At 39.0% G+C, this 9487-nt stretch overlaps 1 pseudogene; it reads left to right on the top strand.

Annotated features, from left to right (window-relative positions):
• LOC107633476 overlaps nucleotides 2296-9487 on the top strand; it is a 14841-nt pseudogene continuing 7649 nt past the window's right edge.

Raw genomic sequence — 9487 nt, 5'->3', positions numbered from 1 at the left:
TCTATTTCTTCTTCTTCTACTCTCTTTTTTCTTCTTTTGCTCGAGGACGAGCAAACCTTCTAAGTTTGGTGTGGTAAAAGCTAAAGCTTTTTGTTTTTCCATAACCATTTATGGCACCAAAGGCCAGAGAAACCTCTAGAAAGAGGAAAGGGAAGGCAAAAGCTTCCACCTCCGAGTCATGGGAGATGGAGAGATTCCTCTCAAAGGTGCATCAAGACCACTTCTATGAAGTTGTGGCCAAGAAGTTGTGACCACTACTATAGACCGGACTATCATGATTCATAGCATCATGATTAGAGAGGAAGTAGAAGTTCATGAGGTTATATCCCAAGAACTCTACAAGGTGGCGGACAAGTCCTCTACTATGGCAAGGTTAGCCTTCCCTCATCTCATTTGTCACCTTTGCAATTCAGCTGAAATTGATATAGAGGAAGACATCATCATTGATGAGGATAAGCCCATCACCAAGAAAAGGATGGAGCAAGTGAGAGAACCTCACCAAGAGCATGAGGAAACTCCTCATCATGAAATCCCTGAGATACCTCAAGGGATGCATTTTCCTCCATAAAACTATTGGGAGCAAATCAACACCTCCCTAGAAAAATTAAGTTCCAACATGGGACAACTAAGGGTGGAGCACTGATGACAAGTCATCTTATCCTAGTTTCACTAGTCTTTTTCTTTTGTTTTCACTTGAATTGTGCACTTTCTTGAGCTACAAGTAAGCTAATTTAGGTAGATTTTCATGCTTCCTTTGATTGAATCAACCATGTATGAATTCATGCTATTTCATGAGGTTTTATGCTATAATTGTCACATATTATGATAAAATGAATATCTCATGATTTTAAGCATAGCTTTGATGTGTTTGGTTGATTAATGATAGGTGAAGAAAGCTTGGAGAAAGGTTGAAGCAAGAAGGAATGGCTAGGAGTAAAGAGAGGACAATGGAATAAAGTGAAAATGAACCAGGAAGCAAAAAGCTGGACCAAAAGTTAGCCTCAAACTTTTGCACAAACTTTTGGGTGAAAAGTTAGCCCTAACGTTAGCCCCTAACTTTTGGGCTAACGTTGACACATGAAAGTTACTCCCTGGGCACCAAAAGTTTGCGCCAACGTTAGCCCCAAACTTTGAGGCTAACGTTGGCACATGAAAANGGTTTCTCTGCGAAAATATCCCATCAAGTTTTTTGCGCCGTTGCCGGGGATTGATTTAGATTGACAATGATTAAGTAAAGTGGAGATCTAGATCAAGCATTTTTTCTTTTCTGTTTCTTTAATTTTTGACTAACACGCTAACTGTTTGAATTTTTGCCTAAGCTAACTAATATTTCACTTCAGCCATGGATTGAAGTGTTATTGCTTTTCTGGTATTGTGTGATTCTTGTGTTTTGCTTGTATGTCAGATACAAGAAGAGAAGCAAGAGGAAAAAATGTTGCTGGAGAGGAAGAATCAGATGAAGAATATCATGAATTGGAGGAACACTCAACAAATCCAACAAATCCACCAGTGAGAATGGCCAACAACAATGGTCAACCCCAGAGGAGAGTCTTGGCTTCATATACATTTGCTAATCCAAGGCAATGTGGGAGTAGCATCCTTACCCCAAATGTCGATGCAAATAACTTTGAATTGAAGCCCCAACTCATTACCTTGGTGCAGAACAACTGTTCTTATGGAGGAGGCCCCTTGGAAGATCCAAACCAGCACCTATCCACCTTCCTGAGGATATGTAACACAGTGAAGACCAATGGTGTACATCCTGACAGTTACAAATTGTTGTTGTTTCCATTTTCCCTGAGGGACAAAGCCACTTAATGGTTGGAGTCATTTCCAAGAGAAAGCATCAACAATTGGGAGGATCTAGTGAGCAAGTTCTTAGCAAAGTTTTATCCTCCTCAAAGGATCATCAGGCTCAAAACAAAGGTTCAAACATTTACTCAGATGGATGGAGAGTCATTGTATGAAGCATGGGAGAGATACAAAGCTTTACTCAGGAAATGTCCACCAGAGATGTTTAATGAATGGGATAAACTCCAAAATTTTTATGAAGGACTGACAATGAAAGCTCAAGAGGCACTTGACTATTCAGCAGGAGGCTCAATGCAACTCATGAAGACAGCTGAAGAAGCTCAGAACCTCATTGACATGGTGGCTAACAATCAATACTTCTTTGCTCATCAGAGACAACGCCAACCATCACTAAGGAAAGGAGTGTTAGAAGTGGAAGGGGTTGACATCCTCCTAGCTCAAAACAAGATAATGCAGGAGCAGATTCAACAACAATTTGAGCAGATGGCTAAAAAGATTGATAGCTTGCGAGTTGCAACAGTGAATACAAGCCAACCACCAACCAAATGGGGGCAAAATGAAGAAAACCAAGAAGATCAGCAGCAGGAGCAACCTCAATATGTGCATAACCAAAGCTCCGGCCAAAATGAAGTCTATGGTGACACCCACAATCCATCCTGGAAGAACCATCCAAATCTCAGATTGGGAGATAACCACACCCACAGCCAGCAACCGTGGCAGAAAAACTCAAACCACGACCAGCAAAACACTAATAATAATCAATACAAGAAACCACAAAATACATATCAACCACCCCACCACAATCTACAAACTCATCAAAATAGCATTTCCGCACCAACATCTAACCTCCAAAACTACCACACTACCCCTACAAATAACTTCCAACAACCACATTCCACCCCCATCATACCACCAATAGACTATCATGAAAGTAGAATTTCAAGTCTTGAGGCAGCCATACAAGCAATTGCTCAGTCCACTCAAAGCTTGGTCAAAATGCAAGAGAGAAATGAAGCTACCATAAAGAGCCTTGAACGACAAGTGGGACAATTGGCCAAACAAGCTGAACGGCAAACCAATGTTCTCCCAAGTGATACAATCTCCAATCCAAAGGACAAAGGAAAAGCTACAAAGTGGGAGGAGTGCAAAGCAATCATAGTGGGAAGTGAAAAGACTAGGGAGAAGGAAGCCATCAATCAAGAAGAACACAACAGAGAAGTTCCACAAGAAGAGACAGAAGAGAGAAGTGAAGAGGAGAGAAAGACCAAGAATGCAAAAAGCTCAAAGAAAGATGTGGACATCCTTGAAACACAGCTACAAGAGAAGAAGGAAGGGGTGAAGCCAGATGTCCCCAAACTTCCGTACCCTCAGAGGTTCAAAAAAGAAAACGAGGATAAGCAATACTCAAAATTCCTGGATATATTCAAGACTCTCAGCATCAATATTCCTTTCTTAGAAGCACTTGAACAGATGCCATTATATGCCAAATTTATGAAAGAAGTACTCACAAAGAAAAGAACCCTGAAGGAAGGACAGATTATTGAGATGACAAAGGAATGTAGTGCTATCCTCCAAAGAGAGTTGCCAGAGAAGAAAGATGATCCTGGGAGTTTTTACATACCTTGCACCATAGGAAACATAACAATTGAGAAGTCATTTTGTGACCTCAGTGCAGGTATAAACTTGATGCCTTTGTCTCTAATGAGGAAACTTCAAATTTCTGAACTGAAGTCCACACGAATAGTTCTCCAAATGGCTGACAAATCCATTAAGCAAACACTGGGAGTTGTGGAGAATGTGTTGGTAAAAGTAGAAAAATTCTTTCTCCCAGCTGATTTTATCATCCTGGATATGGATGCGAAGGTGTCCCCACAATCATCTGAATGCTATACTGTGAATCGGATCCTTTCACTTGAACACCTAGAGATCATCAAAGAGGAGACCGGAAGAAAGTTCACAGTAAGAGGAGAAAAGCTGAGGTACTATGATTTTCAACCTCCTTGATCAAAAGAACAAGATGTCAAGCTAGTGACAATAAAAGAGCGCTTGTTGGGAGGCAACCCAACCTGAGGTAGTTTTCTTTTCATAGCTTTTTCAATAAAAATGTTGAATAATTGATATGTATTGCAAGGAGCTAAGTTTGGTGTTGCACACCAAAAACAACTTAAGGGAGAATGGAGGATTCTAAGTTTGGTGTTCCACCAAAACCTCATTCAAAAGCACATTCTAACTTCCTGCACATTGTTAGTTCCAAGCAATCAAACAGATTATTCAACCACTTAACTGCTTTTTAGTCTTAACTTCATAACCTTTAGCAAGGACACAAGATTTTGCCTAGAGTTAACCTGCTGTATCCAGAGAAGTGGCAAGAAATTAAGTTTGGTATTCCCACACCAAATTAAATCCACAAGCCACACTCAACTCATGCATACTAACTGGTCATCTAAGGGCTTGAGAAGCAAGCAACTTTTGAGAATTATGCAGGGAATTCACCACCAGTTGAAGACACTATGCATCATAACTCAAAAGGGCACAACAGAAGGAAGGACAAAGGAACTGCAAACCAATAGGTTGTATTTACACTTAACTCTTACTGTTGAAAAATGTTTTGACTTGTGTTTTGTTAAAGTGTTCATCTAATACAAGTAGAATCACTCTTAGAATAAGTAAGCTAGTCTATGTGTGTGCTTGTGTGTTTACTTTCACTGAGCAAAAAGCATGCTTTGTCCCCTGCATTTTCAATTCAATAAAGAAATGTTTGAATGTGAAGTGAGATAGTTATCTGTTAGATAGAAGTATAATAAAAGTAAGTGGTGGTGTGTGTGTGTGATTGTATAATAGCTCACTTTAGTGAATAAGAGAACTAGGATGTCTCCTCTTAAGTAGAAAGTGGCCTACTGTCTATGAATCTCAATCAAATAAAAGTCCTTGGTTAGACAGAAAAACAAAAAGAAAGAAAAAAAGGGGGAGAAAAAGAAATAGCCAAGAAGTGGCAGAACAAAAGAAAAATGAAAAGAAACAAAGCTGGACACCAATAGCTTGAACCTTAGAATATATGCCTGTGGTGTCTTTGTATTAGGATCTGCTTGGATTATTAAGCTCTTTGGAGTGCATCAACACTTGATGACTTGGGTTAACTAACCCGAGATCATCAGCTGAAAGTCCACTATCAAGAGCAACCTAACTACAAGGCATTTAGTAGCCCAAAGAGGTGCTGGGCATCAATGTTCTAAGAAGGAATGTGAGCCAAGTGTCTATAGTGAATAATGTGTCAAGTATAAAGAAAAGGAAATGAACTTGCTACACATGACACTCAATTAAAGCTTATGAACAAAGTAATAGCCAAGGATAAAGGAATAATGAGAGGTCATAGCAGTATGTTGCTTGAAGCTTGAAGGAGACTTTCTAGGCCTAGGAGTCAATAAGAAGTGAGTATTTACATATCCACCCAAAATCCCATGAACTATCAATAATACTCTGCTAGCATGAACATCCTCTTCCATTTCATCCTTTCTTCTCAATAATTTTTTTTTCTTTTTCTTGCTTGGGGACAAGCAAGCTTTAAGTTTGGTGTTGTGATGACAAGTCATCTTAGCCTAGTTTCACTAGTCTTTTTCTTTTGTTTTCACTTGAATTGTGCACTTTCTTGAGCTACAAGTAAGCTAATTTGGGTAGATTTTCATACTTCCTTTGATTGAATCAACCATGTATGAATTCATGCTATTTCATGAGGTTTTATGCTATAATTGTCACATATTATGATAAAATGAATATCTCATGATTTTAAGCATAGCTTTGATGTGTTTGGTTGATTAATGATAGGTGAAGAAAGCTTGGAGAAATGTTGAAGCAAGAAGGAATGGCTAGGAGTAAAGAGAGGACAATGGAATAAAGTGAAAATGAACCAGGAAGCAAAAAGCTGGACCAAAAGTTAGCCTCAAACTTTTGCACAGTGTTTTAGAGAAATTCGTTTCTCCGCGAAAATATCCCATCAAGCACCAAGGGCATTCCATCCTCCTCCATGAAATAAGAGAAGACCAAAGAACCATGAGAGAGGAGCAACAAAGGCAAGGAAGAGACATTGAGGAGCTCAAGCACTCCATAAGATCTTCAAGAGGAAGAACAAGCCGCCATCACTAAGGTGGACCCGTTCTTTAATTTCCTTGTTCTTTATTTTCTGTTTTTCGAATTTTTATGCTTTATGTTTGTTTATGTTTGTGTCTTTATTACATGATCATTAGTGTCTAAGTGTCTATGCCTTAAAGCTATGAAAATGAATCCATCACCTTTCTTAAATGAAAAATGTTTTTAATTGAAAAAAAAAAAGAAGTGCATGAATTTCAAATTTTAAAACAGTTTAATTATTTTGATGTGGTGGCAATACTATTGTTTTTCTGAATGAATGCTTGAACAGTGCATATTTTCGAATTTGATTGATTATGAATGTTAAAATTGTTAGCTCTTGAAAGAATGATGGGAAAAGGAGAAATGTTATCTGATGATCTGAAAAATCATAAAATTGATTCTTGAAGCAAGAAAAAGTAGTGAAAATCTTGCAGAAAAAAGGATATATGCGAAAAAAAGAGAGAAAAGAAAAAAAAAGAAAAGCAAGCAGAAAAAGCCAATACCCCTTTAAACCAAAAGGCAAGGGTGATAAAAAGGATCCAAGGCTTTGAGCATCAGTGGATAGGAGGGTCCACAGGAATAAAATCCTGGCCTAAGTGGCTAAACCAAGCTGTCCCTAACCATGTGCTTGTGGCGTGAAGGTGTCAAGTGAAAACTTGAGACTGAGCAGTTAAAGTCGTGGTCCAAAAGCAAAAAGAGTGTGCTTAAGAGCTCAAAGGATAAAGTGAGATGCCAAAACTGTTCAGAAGCAAAAAGTTAAAAGCCCCGCTCATCTAATTAATACTGATCTTCATAGATGTTTTTGGAATTCATTGTACATTCTATTCTTTTTATCCCATATGACACTACAAAATTCTTGTTTGTTTGTGGAAGTTTTTTAGTGGGAGTTATTATAAACCTCCATAATATATTTTAATAGTGACAATTTATAAAACCTCCCTAAATTATTAACAATAACCCCCACAGCCCAATTAATACTAAAAAAAATTTCTAGCCCAAATAATATTAGCCCATAACAAAAATTGAAAAAAAAATAACAGTTAGAAGAGGGCTTCGAGCGAGAGAGGGAGAGGGACGATTCATTGCCGCCGCCATTCATCTCCTTGCCGCCGTCGTCTCCTCCGTCAAGCGTTGCCGGTGGAGTTATGAATGGAGATCGTGGAGCCTCTGAATTTTTATTGATCTCTCAAAGTGACGATTTGATTCATATTGTTGAGGTAATGCTTTAAATCTTCTGCTTCTCCATCGTCTTCCACCGCGGGTTGTGCCGCTGGTTCTGCTGTTCTTCTGGCGACTTGAAGCACTCAGAGTGCGATTTCAGCGCGGATTCGGTGGTGCTAGCTGAGGAGATCAAGAAGGCGAGCTAGCGAGTCTCTGTAAGCTTCGATTGAAGCTACGTTCAAAACTATTAGATATCGTGGAACTGATTTCATGTCGTGTGGAGTCATTATAATGAGGATTTGTTCCTAATTTTTTATCGTTCTTTGCTTTCTTCAATTCTTCAATTTTTTTCAAAGATATTAGATTTTCTGATAATTTAATGATATAGTTTTGGCAAAATTATACACAAATCCTGCTTCTTATGTTTTAATGTACTCTTCTCTTCTGTAAATTTTTCAGGTCAAGGCAGAGGATTTGATATAGATTGTAAATTTTTTAGGTCAAGGTAGAGGATTTGATATAGATTTAGTTAACAAGGTCTACATTCTCACTCAGTTCAACTCAGCTTCACTCAACAGGCATATTGCACGTGCGTACAACTCTGGCACTGGTGTCACCTTTGGAGATGGCTATGTTGAGGTATACTTGATGGATTTTGTGTTGAAGAACTATACTTGTAATTACTCAAGACTAAGAATGCTTGTATTTATTATTTCAGGTTCTTGCTGCCACTCAAACTCCAGGGAGGCAGGTAAAAAATGGTTTCGGGGTACTGTTGATGCCGTGAGGCAGTTCCACTGGCTCTTTGAGGTATAATAATTCTATAGAAATTATAGTAGTTACATAATCTACACTTGAACTTTTTAATCCAAGTTATGTTGTTTAACTATGATGCTGTAGGATCCTAGAAGCAAGGATATTGAGGATGTCTTGATTCTTTTTGGGGATCATCTCTATCGAATGGACTATATGGACTTTGTTCAAGTAAGGCACCGTTTCGTCCAATCAATAGTACTTCCTTTCCTCCTTCAATACTGTTGATGCATTCAAATTTGACATGTTCTGACTCATCTTCATATCCAGAATCATCGCGAGAGTGGTGCAGATATTACTCTTTCTTGTCTCCCCATGGATGACAGGTAGGTTGGTGGTACACGAAGTTGTGATCTCAGGCAACGGCGCCAAAAACTCTGTACGCACGTCTTAATAAATCGTTTTTCATTTACAACTTCGACACAACTAACCAGCAAGTGCACTGGGTCGTCCAAGTAATAAACCTTACGTGAGTAAGGGTCGATCCCACGGAGATTGTCGGCTTGAAGCAAGCTATGGTCACCTTGTAAATCTCAGTCAGGCGGATATCAAATGGTTATAGTATTTTCGAAAATTAATATTAAATAAATAGAAAATAAAGATAGAAATAATTATGTAATTAACTGGTGAGTATTTCAGATAAGCGCATAGAGATGCTTTCGTTCCTCTGAATCTCTGCTTTCCCGCTGTCTTCATCCAGTCAGTCTTACTCCTTTCTATGGCTGGCTTTATGTAAGGACATCACCATTGTCAATGGCTACTTTTCATCCTCTCTGTGAAAATGGTCCGATGCGCTGTCACTGCATGGCTAATCATCTGGAGGCATCACTGTGGTCAATGGCTGCATCCTATCCTCTTGTGAAAATGGTCCAAATGCTCTGTCACAGCACGGCTAATCATCTGAGGTTCTCGATCATACTGGAATAGGATTCACCCTCCTTTTGCGTCTGTCACTACGCCCAGCACTCGCGAGTTTGAAGTTCGTCACAGTCATTCAATCCCAGAATCCTACTCGGAATACCACAGACAAGGTTTAGACTTTCCGGATTCTCATGAATGCCGCCATCAATCTAGCTTATACCATGAAGATTCTGATTAGGAGATCCAAGAGATAATCATCCAATATAAGGTGGAACGGAAGTGGTTGTCAGGCACGCGTTCGTGGGGGAATGATGATGATTATCACGTTCATCACATTCATGTTGAAGTGCGAATGAATATCTTAGAAGCGGAATAAGTTGAGTTGAATAGAAAAATAGTAGTAGTTGAGGTTTTCTTCGGAGACGTGCACCTTTCGATTTCGAGTCGGGTTCGTGTGTGGTTCACCCGGGGCCTTCACCTAAATACATAGTTAATGAATGAAGACATTTGGGATCATCGATCAAATAATATTTATCTTGAAAAATGATAACATAATCTGTAGGACCTAACATAAAAACTATGACACTAGTGCAAAACCTCCGACCGGTAAGCCGGTACGGACCTGGAAAGTGAATACATAAAAGTTGCCATCTCAAAGATGTGAGGTATCTAATTCCACACCTCGAGACGACAAGGAGTACTTAATTACGTTTCA

Source organism: Arachis ipaensis, chromosome B03 (genome assembly GCF_000816755.2).
Source record: "Arachis ipaensis cultivar K30076 chromosome B03, Araip1.1, whole genome shotgun sequence".
In the NCBI taxonomy this organism is placed as follows: domain Eukaryota; kingdom Viridiplantae; phylum Streptophyta; class Magnoliopsida; order Fabales; family Fabaceae; genus Arachis; species Arachis ipaensis.
This window is presented reverse-complemented; position numbering and strand designations above follow the sequence as displayed.